The sequence below is a fragment of the Rattus norvegicus genome, chromosome 3, assembly GCF_036323735.1.
Source record: "Rattus norvegicus strain BN/NHsdMcwi chromosome 3, GRCr8, whole genome shotgun sequence".
Classification (NCBI taxonomy): Eukaryota; Metazoa; Chordata; class Mammalia; order Rodentia; family Muridae; genus Rattus; species Rattus norvegicus.
The window spans coordinates 144,596,088-144,612,538 of record NC_086021.1 but is presented as its reverse complement, the minus strand read 5'-3'; the positions used below and the strand labels follow the sequence as shown (position 1 = coordinate 144,612,538).

The 16,451-nt window shown below is 40.1% G+C and overlaps 1 long non-coding RNA gene across 1 annotated transcript; it reads left to right on the top strand.

Annotated features, from left to right (window-relative positions):
* The first annotated feature begins 2,773 nt into the window (after positions 1-2,773).
* LOC120101685 (uncharacterized) lies at positions 2,774-15,958 on the top strand. Its single transcript, XR_005502488.2, has 4 exons — positions 2,774-2,947; positions 11,584-11,708; positions 14,349-14,475; positions 15,454-15,958. It is a non-coding gene; the product is annotated as an uncharacterized LOC120101685 (long non-coding RNA).
* The last annotated feature ends 493 nt before the right edge of the window (positions 15,959-16,451 follow it).

The following is a 16,451-nucleotide window of genomic DNA, read 5'->3' as shown; positions in this document are numbered from 1 at the left end:
GACTGACTGTTTTTCCAGAGTCCTGAGTTCAATTCCCAACAGCCACATGGTGGCTCACAACCATCTGTATTGGGATCCATGCTCCAGACAGATAGCAAGAGGTGATTTTTTTTTTATGACAGTTATAGGAGGAAGGCATTCAGCATTTGATGACCTTCAGGTTAGTATTGAACTTGTGGGAATGATTGGAATCATGCCCTTGTTATAAACAAACAGTGATCTGTGAGCATACCCAAGCATTATGCAAAACAGAGAAGGGTTAGAGTTTTTGGGGCAGAGATCAAGGAAGCTTTTCCCATATTTACTCATTAATTAATTAATTTTACACTGGGTCATGTGTGGTGGCATAGGAGCTCTTAGAAGTTAGAGGCTTCCAGGTCTGGGCTACATAGTGAGTTCCAAGTCAATCAGGACTTCCTATAAAAGTTCTACATTTTATTTATTGTTTTTGTGTGCGTGTGTGTGTGTGTGTGTGTGTGTGTGTGCGCGCGCGTGTGTATGTGAGCATATATGTATGCACATGCACTCACATGCATATGCAAAAGAGGAAATGGGAGGCAGAAGTGATGGCTCAACGGTTAAAACTACTGACTGCTTTCCCAGAGTCCTGAGTTCAATTCCCAGCAATTACATGGTGGCTCACAACCATCTGTATTGGGATCCAATACTCTCTTCTGGTGTGTCTGAAGGCAGTACAGTGTACTCCTATACATAAAATACATAAATAACTGAAAAAAAGAGAGAGAAAGGAAACAACTAGGAAATACTTGGGAAATGCTCAATCTTTCTAGTCCTCAGGGAAATGGAGATGGAACCTACTTCAAAAGTCTATCTCATCACAGTCATATCACCATCATCAGGAAGAAAAATGACAACAAAAGCTGAAGACAAATGGCAAACTCGTATACACTGTTGTTGGGACTATAGCCTGATACAACCACTTTTGAAATCATACTGGAGGTTTCTCAATAAAAGTGAATAAAAATCTAACTGCCATGTGATGAAGCTATGGCATTCCAGGGCATACACCCGAAAGCCTTAGTATCCTGCTACAGAGTCCCTGCACATCCCTGCTCACAGACACTCTATTTACAAAAGAGAGAAAATGGAAGCAGCCTAGATGTTCTTCTACAGATGACGGATAACAAAACTGTGGTACTTATACACATGAAATATTACTCAGCTGTACTGAAAAACGAATTCAGGAAATGTCCAGGTAAGGGGATGAAATTGGAAACAAACATACAGAATGGAGTAACTCAGGCCCAGAAGGATAAATCCCACATGTTCTATCTCATGTAGACATCTCAGCTTTTTGTGTAGACATCTGGGCTTCAAATCTCTTGCTTTCGGTGTTTAACTTGGAACAGGAATGGAATCCAGGAAACTAGAGAAGTGCCTTTGCATGGTAAGGGTCAGGGATACTGGGTACCATGGTGAAGGTCAGGGATACTAGTTTACAGGTAAAATGAAGGTAGAGAGGTGGAATACTGAGGGGAGAGGGGCTTGAGCAGGGAGCAGTGAAACATGCCAAGGATATTGGGGGAGAAGGTGGTAATCCTAAGTAGAGATATATGGAAGGCCATAGGAAAGCTTACTGTCTTACCACTCAATTGAAAATATAATCAGAGGGATAGAAAATACATGTAACATGAACATAGAGGAAAATACCTGGGCCTAAAGGATTAATCAGGGATGAGGTGAAAGGGTTAGAGAAAGGAGGTAGTAGTAGATGGGTTAGCCAAATTTAGGCTTTATAAAAATACCTTATGGAAACCCAAGAGTTAATAAGCTAATTTCATATCAACTCAAGCCAGAGATCATGGAATGGGGAGGGCATATGAGTGGAGTTATTGTCAACTGATGACTGCTAGGGAGGGAGAGTCAGGTTTTTTTGTTGGGGAGGGATTTTGAGCAGGGTTTCTCTATGTAACAGCCTTAGCTGTCCTAGAACTTGCTTTGTAGATTAGCTTGGCCTTGAATTCACAGAGATCCCTCTGCCTCTGCTTCCTAAGTGCTGAGATTCAAGGCAAGCCCCACCAGGTCTTCCCCTGAGAGTCAGTTTTCTTAAGGTTGTGGTCCATGTTAGGTTGACCATTCTCCAGTAGATGGCCCCAAATCTATATCCATATTGTCAGCATTAGCTGTCCTCAATAGTTCATTAAAAAGAATTCATAAAGTTGGAAGGAATATGGAAGTCATGGAGGGAGGGCATCTAGGGGGAGTTGGAGGGGATGAATTGAAGGTGAACTTGGTCCAAGTACAATGTATGCATATGTACAATTTTCAAAGAATAAGTATTATAATGTTTTTAAAAATAACCTATAATCTATAGATGTTCTCTACCTTTTCTCTCCTAACTCCTCTTCTTTTTGGTACTCCTCTTCTTCCTCTTTCTCTTTCTATCCCTCCTCCTTCTTTTCTTCCTTCTTCTTTAAGATAGAGTCTGTCTAAGTAGCTAAGGCTTCCTTGAACAAACTGGACCTCAAACTCATGATTCTCTTATCTTAGTCTCCCAGTGCTGAGATTATAAGTGTGTACCATATACCTAGATTTCCAAAAGATCTTAGGGCCCTCAGTTCCCTAACTTTATTACTTTCTAATCTTGACTTGACCATGTAATCAACTTTGTTGGCTCCAAATGAACATTTACTTGTTAATGACCTTAATAAAGATGTGTTTTCCAATTGTGGTGGTTTGAATATGCTTTGCCAAGGGAGTGGCACTATTTGGAGGTGTGGCCTTGTTAGAGTAGGTGTGGCCTTGTTGGAGAAAGTTTGTTACTGTGAGGGTAGTCAATAAGACTCTCCTCCTAACCACATGGGAGCCAGTCTTCTCCTAGCTGCCTTTGGATCAAGAGGTGGAACTCTCAGCTTTTCTAGCCCAATGTCTGCCTGGACCCTGCCATGCTCCTGCCTTGATGATAATGGACTGACCCTCTGAAACTGTAAGCCAGCCCTAGTTAAATGTTGTCCTTTATAAGAGTCGCCTTGGTCATAATGTCTGTTCACAGCAGTAAAACCCTAAACAAGATACCATTCTGTTCAAATTTATTTGAAAATTACTGATTTTAAACATTTTGAAAATTATGCTTTAAGTATTATCTATTAAGATACTTTCCTAGGTGCTGAGAAGATAGCTCTGTTGTTAGAATGCTTGTTATATAATCATAAGGACAGTTCAGATCACCAGAAAACCCTGTGAACACTGGGTTAGTATGTGGTATTTTTTTGTAATTTCAGCCTCCACAAGTAAAGACAGGAGATCTCCAGAAACACCTGCCAGCAAGGCTACCTCTAGGTTTGCTTGAGAGACCCTGCCTCCACATGTGCTAACACATACATACACCCACATACTTGAAAAAAATGTAGGGATGCACACATAAGCAACTCTCTCTCTCTCTCTCTCTCTCTCTCTCTCTCATACACACACAGACACATACACACACAGACAAACACAGACACACACACACACACACACACACACACACACATACACAGAAAATAAAAATCAAAGATACTAATTTGGGTCCCATGTTCTTGTCCTTGAATTTTATGAACTGGAGAGGAAAAATGTTCACTTAAGATTTGCACCTGTGCAAGTGTGTGTGGTGTGTGTGTGTGTGTGTGTGTGTGTGTGTGTGTGTGTATGTGTGTTTGTGTGTGTGTGTGTGTGTATGTATGTATGTATGTACGTACGTATTGGTTGTTCTGTGGAAGCACAGTCTGGCTATGCAGGCTTGACTGGCCTTGAGCCTGAGGTCTTCTTGCCTCCACCCATGACTGGTGAGATTACAGGTATGTTCTGCTACAACCAGCTGAGGCTGACTGTTTGAACAACTGTTGAGTTCATGCCAAACAGCAGGCAGCGGCAAACTGAGCTGTATTCGCTTTCACTTTAGACTAGTCGCTGCTGTGGTGCCGAGCTAAAAAATATTCTCATGGTGTTTTCATCTTCTGTGTGATATTCAGAAGTCCAACTGGTTGTCAGAAAAAACACGCCATGCGGGTCATAGCTAGGTTGCTTTGGTTTGTTGGAGATGTACACAGCTGAGACTTCTGTCAGAAGTGTGATGAGGTCAATGCAGACCCATCAGTCCCCAACCATCGCCTGCTCATCCTGAGAGTAATTTACATTTCTCATGCTCAGTAGAAACTCTAGTAGAACTAGTATTCAGCTAGGCCCATACCAGCTTAAAGACTTTAAATAGTTTATAAAAGTATTAAGGAAAAGATAAACTCTATTATCTTTTTTATTTTTATGCATTATCAAGGAAAAGAGGAACTCCTGTTGCTTTCACAAATACAAAAGTAGATACATGTCAAAGATTTTATTTATCTCATTAATTAATCTAAAATGAAGACACAAGTGCAGGTTACTAGAAATCCTTCGACGAAGCTATAGAGATGAAAAGGATCCGTTGAATCTTCAGGTTTGTCGACATATTTGTAGACAAAACTCTTTCCCGTTTCTTTATTTAACACAGCAAAAATTATTTATAATGCTGAAAACATAGAAGTCACCAGGTTGTTCATCAAATGATAAACAGGCAAACAAAACGTTGGACACCATCCTACCTTGAAAGGGAATGTGTATCTATTCTCACTATAGTATGGATGGACTTTGAAAATAGTATTTTCTCTCTCAAAGGGGCGAGATACAGATCAGGTATTCCATGGTCCCTTCAGATAGGATGCCCATAGTAGGCAGACCATAGGAACAGAAAGTGGATCAGAGGTTGACAAGGGAAAGATTGAAAGTGCAGAAGATTAACAATTGTTGAGGAAACAAAGTTTCACTTGAGTTCAAAATGCTTTTGCTTTAATAGTGATGCTTGCAAATTTTGAATCATTTTCATATTTCCAGTTCTTTATAGCTTGCAAAACTGTAAAGAGCTCAAATAGAATGAAGGGTTGTGAGCTCATAAACTCACATATCCTGTAAGGTTGTGTTAGACAATGCCTAGTTTTCCATTGAAAAAGAACCAATACTTTTTGTTTGTTTGTTTGCTTTTTAAAAAGTGCTTTGGATTTTTTTCCTACAAAAGAAATGAAATCTGACTAACATTCTGATTGTATCTCTGGGGTTACATAAAACAGAAAAGGCGACAGTGTTCTCCTCATGCATCTGTTTGCCAAAAACAATCAAAATAGAACAACAGATGGGCTGCACAGCAGACACTTTAAAGCCAGGGAAATTAAATGGAAGGAAGAGCTCAATTTAAAAGACCCTTTGCTTAGTCACTGTCCTTACAGCTTATTACTGTGCATTCCACCCTGTAGAAAATGTTGAGAGAAAATGACTAAGTGGACTGAACTGTTGTATGCTCCTCTTTTAAATTTTACAACCTTTTCAGCATTTCAGAACATCAGCAAGAATGTCATGAACCAAAAACTATAGAGGCTGGTGTAAAAGATCGCACAACAGTGATTTATAGAAGTATGTGCAGTTACCATATTCTCTTCTACCTAGCATCCTTTCTAAAATTACGCTTGCCCTGATTCCCCAATATCCTACTCCTAATAATGGTTCCAGGATCTCTTCTTGTTCCTAATTCTTCTGATATTTGCAATTGGGCTATCTCATCTCCTTGCTCACCCTATCTTTTCTCTTTGTTGTCATGAATATTAATTGCACCTTTTTCAGTTTCTTAGTCTTTCTTCCTTCCACTATGAATCTCAGCCTTACATGGTCACAGAAAGATCAAACAAAAACTTGTAATCTGGGCTCTTTCTTCATGCATTTTATTTTAAACTCAATAATGGAATATCCTTGCTATATATCTTGAAATAGAAGTAGTCTCACACTGGAGAATGGTGCACATGCCTGTAATCCAAACACTTGAGATGCTGGGACAGGAGGATTATGAGGTCCGTATCAGTCTGGGCTGCATAGGCAGGCCCTGCCCAGACTGTATTCAAAAAGGAAGAAGGAAGAGGTGGAGGAGGAAAAGGAGGAGGAAAAGGTAGAAGAGGAGAAATAGAAGTAGGAGGAGGAAGAGGAGAGGTTGCTATAACTTTAACTTTGGTAAGTAGTCATGTCCTATAGTTAAATGATTTTTTTTAGATGACCATAGGAAAGAAACCCTGTGTTTTCTATTCCATACCTGGAAGGTTCCTTTCAATATTTTCACATGTAATGATTGTGAAAGCTAGAAGTCTGAATTAGTTGACAAAGCTGTCTTCCTTTGAGGCCCCTTTCCATCACTTATAAGTGGCAGTCTTCTCCCTCTGTGGATCTGTGTCCTAATATCTTCTACATATAAGGGTACCAGTCATATTATTTTAGCACACTTATTTTAATATTACTATGCTGGCCACTTTTATGTCAACTTGACATAAACTAGAGCAATCTGAATGGAAAAAATGGCAATTGAGATAATGTCTCTATAAGTTCTGGCTGCAAATCATTTACTTAATTAGTAATTGAAAAGATAGGGCCCCATTGTGGGTGATGGCGTCCTTGGGCTGGTGGTCCTGGGTTCTATAAGTAGTCGACTGAGCCACAATAAACAAGTCAGTAAGCAACACTCTCCCATGGCTTCTGTATCAGCTCCTGCTTCCAGGTTTCTTCCTTGTTTAAATTCTTTTCCTTACTTCCTTTGATGAAGAACAGCAATGTGGAATTATACACCATATAAACCCTTCAAGTTGCTTTTGTTATTGGTGTTCATTATTATAGTAACCCTAACTGTACTGGCTGGTTGTGAGTGTCAACCTGACATAAGCTGCAGTTATCATGGAGAAAGGAGCCTCAGTTGAGGAAATGCCTCTATGATATCCAACTATAAGGCATTTTCTCAATTAGTGATCAAGGGTGGGAGGACCCATTGTGGGTGGTGCCATCCCTGGGCTGGTAGTCCTGGGTTCTACAAGAAAGCAAGCTGAGAAAGCCAGGGGAAGTAATCTAGTAAGAAGCACTCCTTCATGGCCTTTGCCTTAGCTCCTGCGTCCAAGTTCCTGCCATGTGTGAGTTCCAGTCCTGACTTCCTTTGGTGATGAGCAGCAATGTGGAAGTGTAAGCTGAATAAACCCTTTCCTCCTCAACTTGCTTCTTGGTCATGATGTTTTGTGCAGGAATACAAACCCTGACTAAAACAGTGCCTAAGACAATGACTATCTCTTAACATACCCAGGACTCAAATAAAGTCATATCCTCAGGTCCTGGGAATCAAGACTTCTGTTTATGAATTTTACAGAACTCATATTGCCACTTAACAAGCATTGTCCTCTTAGCTTTACAAGAAGGACAAGAATCCCTCAGGGATTAAAGTGTCTCTGAGCTGTCTGCACATGAAAGCAGCTAGCCCCTATAATTGGTGCACTGCCCTATGGATTCTTATGCACAAATTTTAGAAGAAAAAATTGTTCTAGGACAGAACTTTTGTGGTGTTGGAGTTGGCAAAAATTAGAGCAATACTAAAGAAAGCAGTCATTTTATTTTTGTTTTGAAAGATAAATTCTGGTCACATCTTTATGTGATTACAGTTTCCTGTGTATCTAGGTAACAAACCACAGTTTATCTAAATATTCATATAAAAATACCACACTCATCTATAAGTGTATGGGATTTTTGCTTGTCAGCTTGCTTGCTTTCCTTTTTTTTACATCGCTGGGGATCAAACCAAAGACCTGGACATTCTAGACATGCTCTATTGCTAAGATATATGATAGCACACTTTGTGCTTTCTCATATCTTCATAGAAATATTATAGATCATAAAATTCATAAGTTCATGGTGCCTAGGAATCAAGAGATTAGCATGTAGCTCCATGGTACAGAGCTTGCCTAAGTCCTACATAGGACTCTTGAGTTCAATCCCTACCCTACACATATACAAAATGTATATAATAACTTTAAGTATTTACATGCATCTGCATAAAAAGTATTTTATTTGTCTAATTTTATTTGTTTGATTCTTCGTTTGTCTTCAAGACAAGGTTTCCCAGAGTAGACCTGGCTGTCCTGGAACTTGCTCTGTCTAGGCTGGCCTTGAACTCAGAGATCTGCCTGCCTCTGCCTCCCAAGTGCTGAGATTAAAGGTGTACAGTATTGCCACTAGGCTAAGAAAATTATTTTCTACTCTGTGTATATATTTTCTACTCTCTGATAATACTAGTAAGTGAATATTATTATCATTCATTGCCAAAGTTATGAGGCTCAGAAGTATAAGTTGCTTTCTTAAATCCACACAGTTGGTAAATAAAAAACTGGTTATTCAGAACTGTGATTGCCTTGCTCCACAATCCAGTTAACATTTTTGTATGAGACTCAGTCTTTCTGTCCCCATTTGTTATGTAAGTAAAACATGTTCAGTGTATAGGAATTTGAATGCACATACAGAGAAAAATTAAAATAATGTATAATTCCATTATTCAAAGTTATCCACCTATAAGTCCTTCTGGATGGGAGGGAAAGAGAGTAAATGTAATCAAAACCAATCTACCATATATGTGATATGTGAAGTTCTCAATCAATTAAAAATATCTTAAAACCAAGTTCGTAACCTACCTGCTGTTTTAATTGAGTCAGACAGCTTTAAAAGTTTTTATTTGGATTTTTCTCATCCTCAAATTTTAATGATTTCTGGAATTTTAGATACAAACCAATCCTGTTCCAGGCCAGGGTATTGTAATTGTTTCTTTCCATTCTGCCATTCATTGTCTTGGCAATGGCTTTCACTGATCAGAAGTGCCAGGTGCCAATGGAATATAGTAGTGTTGGGTTTCTGTTTACAGATTGTTCTTTTGGTATAGTCCAAAGTTGAACAACCTAGGGTTACATAAGTGCTGTCTTACGTCTTTCTGTAGAGTTTCTATACTTTTCTACTTTAAACATTTACACTTATTATCTATTTTTTGTTAGTTTTTGTAAAAGGAATAAGGTCTGTAAAGAGACCCTAAAACCCTTTCTATGAAATCCCAGCCCTTCTCCATTAAGTAGTCTGAGCTCTTTGGACAGATAACTTAGTAATATGTGTATTAGTCCATTTATGGACTCTTTATTTTTTTCCATTGATCTATGTGCCTACTTTTCACCTGGATGCTACATTTTTCTTGCATATTGTAACATTATATTAAGTATTGAAATTGAGTAGGTTAAGTCCTCAGACTCAACTCTCTTTGGTATTCTTTTAGCTGTTACAGATCTTTTCTCTATTCGCTTTCAAACTGGATTCCTGGTTTCTCCAAAAGAGTCAGTAGGATTTTCATTGAGAAAGCATTGAATTCATAGATAACACTGAGATGTTTGTCATCTCGCCAGAGCTCTCAACTAGGAACTAAATTGACTGACAACTGCCTGACCAGCCCTCCCTGGAACATCCCTCCATGGGCCTCTTGCAGAGGTTTCCAGTAAAAGCAACCAGCAAGGGAGTGATGTCTTCTTAAGAAAAGCTTTATAGTTCTCTTCTCTCCTTGGCTCAGTACTCTAATGTCTTGCAGAATTACCTCCCAAATAAACTATGTCTACTCATATGCTCAGCTCAGGGGTTGCTTCTGGGGGAATCTAAAAGAAGACAGAGACTACAGCATTGGTGCACACTGAGCATCAATAATCAGAAAATTTCAGATCTGGAGTGTTCAAGGTGGGAGACTGAGCAGCGACATGACTCTACAGATGGTTCCAAACATGATTTCCTAGGTCAAGTCACAATTAAAGCAGGTACATGCAGAGAATCTTGCACTGTAGAATCTCCTTTAGTCTATGCATTTCACCAAATATGCGAAATCTGAGACACTTCTGATCCCAAGAACTTCCATGGCCAAGGAGAGGCACAGCAGGTAGCATCTGTCACCAAACCTCATGACCTGGGCTCTAGATCTCTAGAACCTAGTTGGTGGAGGGAGAGAGGTAACTCCCGTGGGTCTAACTTAGACACACACACACACACACACACACACACACACACACACACACACACACTTTAAAAAAGATATATTTAACTCTGTATGCTAACAGACAGGCCCCAGTGGGACAGGTCTATTATCTAAATATCCTACTTTCCAAAGCAGGGTCAGTCCTAATCAATAATCAAGGCATATAGAAAATAAATAACTTAGTTCCTGCCTTACACATTCAAATTTATTCTGTAAGGTGTAAAAAAACACATTAACCCCCCCCAAGCTTTCTATTCCTCAGAAGAAGAAAAAAAAGATGCAAAAACGAAATACACTTCAGTTCAACAAACATTAATGTGCATGAAAATCTACCTCAGAATAGCTAAACTGCTAAAAGATGTGCTGCTATTTTAAAGCCAGAAGATTTGGAATGTCTCACACAGATTTCAGCTTCTAGGTTGCCATGGCTCACTAGAATCAGGTTAAAAATTAAAAATGCAAAGACATGCTGTGGTTTCACTTATTTTTCCATAATTTTGAAATAAAAAGGCAATATGGAGTGGAAAATTATGGAGGAAAGAATAAATGGTACAGAGAACTGGTTCAACACTTTATCTTCATTTTTTAATAGCCTTAAAATCAAATCACACATGCTGAGTACAGCAAAATGTACTAGGCATTTGTTGTAAGTAAAAATTCCTCTGAGACTTCCTAGCTCGAGGGGAGAAAATGGCGTCATAAAGGAATGATGTAGACACAGTTCTTTGCCCTGCCAGAAACCTTCTTTTCATTTGCACTACAGCAAAACCTCAGTCAGCTGCAAAAACAACGTGCTGTAATAGGATATTTATTTTTGCTGAAATGGAGCTGCTACTCTGCCCTTTCAGATTCTGCAGCCTTGCAAAGCACCCAGAGTGCCTTTTGTCCTTGGGGACCTGCTGGAGGTGAACGCAACATTTTTACTTCTGCAATATGATTTTTCTTTAAGATGCCAAGTCAGAATCAGATGAACAGCCATCCAGCTTTTGGAAGGAAAGGCAGAAATGATTTAATTAACCTTATCAGACTTCCTGTAAAAATGTAGTATCAGCCCTATGGAAGGTCAGATGGTGCTTTCTTTGCCTTCCCTAGAGGAACAGGAATAGGGCTGGTGACCACAGAAGGGCTTTCTTTTCTATCTCATGTATTCAAGCCATTGAAATCCTGTCTCTGGAGGAGACCTGATATCATAAGTGGGAATTATGTTCAGCTTTTTAATTTTTGAGAACATTAGGAGGATTTACTGAATGCAGTCAATACCACCATGTCCTTCTTCCCCAGCTTGGCCAAAATCCCCAGAAGAGAAGCAAGAGGAGCAATTGCTCTACCATGTTTCCATCTCGCATGGTCTTAACTGTATGATTTGGTCAGAGAACACTCAAATGATGTCTTCTTTGGAAGGTCATCAAGGATTTGACATTCTCTAACCCAATAATAAATACGTTTTATTGGATTTTTTCAAGGAATTATGCAAACAGACATGTCTTGTTTAAAGCACACCTTTCATTTTGAAACTTTGTATTTTCTTGCCTAAGGCAGGTATGTTTCTGGAGGTTCCCCCCCCCCTCTCTCTCTTATTCGTGTGTGTGTGTGTGTGTGTGTGTGTTTTATGTTTTATGTTTTATGTTTTGGGTCTTTTGTATCTTTTGTATCATTTCTATGATTTTTTTTCCCAGACTTCATTTTTTTTATATTTTTTCTTTCAGAAAGCACCAAATGATATATTTCCAGCTACCTGATGGCTGGATTTTCAGCAACAGCCCTGTACATCAATTATATTCCACTGGATGATCTCACAGTGAGGAGTGTTTGGGCAGCATAGATGGGCTCAGTGAGTTACATAAAAGAAGTTTTCCCCTAAATAAAACACAGAAAGAGGACACAAAGTTAGGGGAGGTGGGGGTATATCTAGGAGGAGTTAGGAAGAGGCATTGAGAGGTGGATACAATCAAAGACACTATATGTATGAAAGTCTCAAAGAATTCATAAAAGAGTAGAATTGAAGACCCAGAAACAAACCCACATATCTATGGACACTTGATCTTTGATAAAGAAGCCAAAAGCATGCAGTAGAAAAAAGAAGGCATCTTCAACAAATGGTGCTGGTTTAACTAGAGGCCTGCATGTAGAAGAATGCAAATTGATCCAAATTTATCAACTTATACAAAGCTCAAGTCCAAATGGATCAGGAACCTCCACATAAAACCAGATACAATGAATCTAATAGAAAAGAAAGTGGGAAATAGCCTTGAACACATTGGCATGGGGGAAATTTTCCTGAACAGATTACCAATGGTTCATGGTCTAAGATCAACAATTGACAAATGGGACCTCATGAAACTGAAAAGCTTCTGTGAGACAAAGATCACTATCGATAAGAAAACAGCAATCTGCAGATTTGGGAAAAGATCTTCACCAAACCTACATCTGACAGAGGGCTAATACCCAAATATATCATTCATATATATATATATATATATATATATATATATATATATATATATATAAAGAAGCTAGACTCCAGAAAACCAAACAACTCAATTTAAAATGGGCTACAGAGCTAAGCAGAGAATTCTCAACTAAGGAATCTCAAATGGCTGAGAACCACTTAAAGAAATGTTCAACATCCTTAACCATTAGGGAAATGCAAATCAAAACGACCCTAAGATTCCACCCTACAGCAATCAGAATGGCTAAGATCAAAAACTCAGATGACAGCAGATGCTGGAGAGGATGTGGAGAAACACAACCACTCCTCCATTGTTGGTGGGATTGCAGACTGATACAACCACTCTGGAAGTCAATCTGTCGGTTCCTCAGAAAAGTGGAAATAATTCTACCTGGAGACTGAGCTACTACTACTGGTCTTATATCCAAAAGATGCTCTACCATATCACAAGGTCACATGCTCTCCTATGTTCATAGCAGCCTTAAATAAGGCTGTAGCCAGAAGCTAGAAACAACCCAGATGTCCTTCAACAGAGGAATGAACACAGACAATGTGGTTCATTTACACAGTGGAATACTGCTCAGCTATAAAAAGCGAGGACATTATGAATTTTGCAGGCAAATGGATGGAACTAGAAAATATCGTAATGATGGAGGTAACCCAGACCCATCGTATGTACTCACTGATAAGTGGGTATTAGTCAAGAAGTACAGAATACCCATGATACACTCCACAGACCATACGAAGCTTATCAATTAGAAAGCCCAAGTATGGATGTTTCAATCCCACTTAGAAGAAGGAAGGAGGTAGGGACCTAGGTACGAGAGGAGAGGGGAACAGAAAAAAAGGGGGCAGGATCAGGTATGGGGGGAGACAGGAGAGAAGCCCAGGGGTCCAGGAGAAGGAATAGAAATATGCAGCAGTGTAGGGTAGGGTAGGGAACAGGGGAACCACTAGAAAGGCCCAGATGCCAGGGATGAGAGAGGCTCCCAGGACCCCATGGGGATGATCTTAGCTGTAATGTCCAACAGTGGGGAGGTGGAACCTGAAGAGATCACCTTCAGTAGATAGACATGACCCCCAGTTGAGGGTTGGAGCCACCCACCCATCTAAAATTTTGACCCAGAATTGTTACTGTAAAAAGAAAATGCAGGGACAAAAGTGGAGCAGAAACTAAAGGAAAAACCACCCAGAGAGCACCCCAACTTGGGATCCATCCCACGCGCAGGCACCAAACCCCGACACTGGTGCTGATGCTGTTTTGTTTGCAGACAGGAGCCTGGCATGGCTGACCTCTGAGAGGCTCTATCAGCACCTGACTGAGACAGATGCAGATACTTACAGCTAACCGTTGGAATGAGCTTGCAGACCCCTAGGGAAGAGTTAGGGAAAGGACTGAAGGAGCTAAAGGGGATTGCAACCCCATAAGAAGAACAACAGTACCAACTAACTGGACCCCACAAAGCTCCCAGAGACTAAAGAGCATGGGCTTGTCTGTGTCCTCAGTCTGTGAAGAGGACTGCCTTATCTGACCTCAGTGAGAGGGAATGCACTTGGTCCTGTGGAGGCTTGATGTCCCAGAGAAGGGGGAGTGCTAGAGGGGTGAGATGGGAGTGGATGGGTGGGTGGGGGAGCACTCTCTTAGAGGCAAAGGGGAGGAGGGTTAGGCTGGGGGGGTTTGTGGAGGGTGGACCAAGAAGGCAGACAATATTTGAAATGTAAAGAAAATAATTAATAAGAAAAATAATTTATAAAAGATACATTTAAAAAATATCTATGACTTCGCTCACGTGTCGCTCCCTTGGAACACCCTCATACTCCACCACTCCCTGCATGCCAGTGTCTTACTTAGCAAAGGTTGCCAATCCAGGAAGCCGCTTTCAGACAACATTCTATGTGGAAGGGAATGGGAAAGAGCTCATGAGCCCCACCCTAAAAACAGTTGCTCTTTTCCTTTAAATATTTCCCTCCCTTTATTCCTTTGTGTTATATCACTTGGTAATGGTGATTCTCAAACATTAGGAAGCAACAAAAGCACCCGGAAGAGTTATACCATCCAACCATCAAGCAAACAAGCACGGAGTTCCGGCCTCTCACAGAGCTGCTGCTGTTTCTGATACATAAGGTCCTAGGTGGTACTGTTGGTCTGGTGAGCATAGTTAAATCTACTTTACAGTAACTTGGGTTTGATTCCCTCTCCATTGTGAACTCCTCATGTTCAAATTAAAGTTTTCTCTAGTCTTTGTATGCCTTGAAGTTCCCAGCGGAGTATATATTTAGCAACTATTATTAAAATTGAATAGTGCAGCGGACCTAAGCATTGCTTTTGATTTGGCACTGACCCTTTGGATTCTTGCTTTCCATTAGCTATGGGTAGTAGAACTAAGAAAGCTGCTGAGGGTGGAGCCAAGTTGTCTAAGCTTTTGCTGTAATTCTTGGTCTGGGGACGTGAGCTTGTGACATGTGCATTGAAGAACATAGTGAAGACAGGGATGTGAGCGGAACCCAGGGGAAGCAGTCGAAAGGCTCCCCTAAAGGAGTAGAATGACAAAGGTTCAACACTTGAGATATTAAGTAATAAGGTTGCCACGGTAAGATAACAAGAGATCTCAAATCTATAACTGTACTCAGAGAGAGGCAGGCTCGTGTTCTCCAGGAGGATTCTTGGTCCCTCTTACAAGCAAGTCACTCTGAATTCAAGTCGTGCTTCTAATTGCTACTATTATTACCCTTAGAATGTTCTTCAGAACCAAAATAGTTCGTAGGAAGGAAAATTAATTCCAGGTTTTTCTAGCATGGAAATACAGCCACCAGAGTATTCTGGCAAATTTGTGTTTTCTGACTGTATGAACGTAAGGTGTTCCCCTTCTACCTGTCTGCTGAGGGATCTGTTCAGAATGTTTCTCAGATGAGTGGGACAGTATTTTGTATATGGAAACTGTTTCTATAGACTTCTTTTTCAACTCATAAGAAAAACTCAGCTAGACCAACAAAACCTTGCTCGTAGCTTTTGGTGGTTCATGTCATACTTCTCATAAAGAGAACACTGTAGAAATTAAGAAAGGGTTATGGAGATGATCACACAGAAATGTATATGTCAAACATGTTTTTCCTTTTTTATTTTAAGGAGGAAATTCAATTCTACCCAGATGCAACATTTGGAAACTGGCAGTTCGGCATTGCCATGTTCTATCAGCAAGGGGAGTGGTCCAGATGGCGCCTTTCCATTTCCACGATGTGCCAGCACCGGCAGGGCATCCAGCTGTCTGCACCACCCCCCACAACAGCTCCAAGATTACATGGAGGAAGAACATATTGCTTGAGTTAAGTTGGAGACCCTTAGGAAATTTCATCCCTCGAGGCTCCGACTTTGTAAAGTTTCTTTCCTGAAGGAAGCAGATGGGGCTGCCTGACCATGACTTTTATCTGGTGTTATAGAGTAAGCCGTCTCAAGGCTTCCTGCATCATCCTAGAGACAGGCCACAGACTCCAGTGCTGGAAAGGACCAGGCAACATCTGCAGACCTTCTGCTAAAGGCTCTGCTTGTTAAAACATCCTGTTCCTTGCTATTTATCTTTTTAGAAATTATGGAGATGTTAATCCCTTTTCCCAAATGAGATTAAAATTTACATTGATACCGTCAAGGATCCAAAATTTATATCGTGTTACAAAAAAAGAAATCTAAAATGTCACAGTGGAAAGATTGCCCCTAAATCTGCTACAGTGACTGAATGGTTTATACAGGATTTTTATTAATAGCCATTCTGCTTCTCTAAGAAATTCTATAGTGCTCTGAAGGGAGCATCCCCTTCCTCGGGTTATGATGTAATTAGTTACTTAGAAGTACCTATAATTGCATTTTAGGAGAACTAACAGAAAAGGGAATTACTTATTGTCTATCTCATGCTGTCCTAAAACTAATTTCGTCACAATAAAACGAAACTAACCAGAGAGCAGAGAGTTTCATTTTGCATAACTCTAGGCCCCAAGTCATTTGCACTGTCCAACATTTAAACACTTACCATTTCAATCCTGGGCTTCCTTAGCTGGTAGTGATAGACACTTATTTGCACCATTCTTAACTATGCGGTCCCTGATGTATCTTGGTCCTGTCCTTGGCTGCTA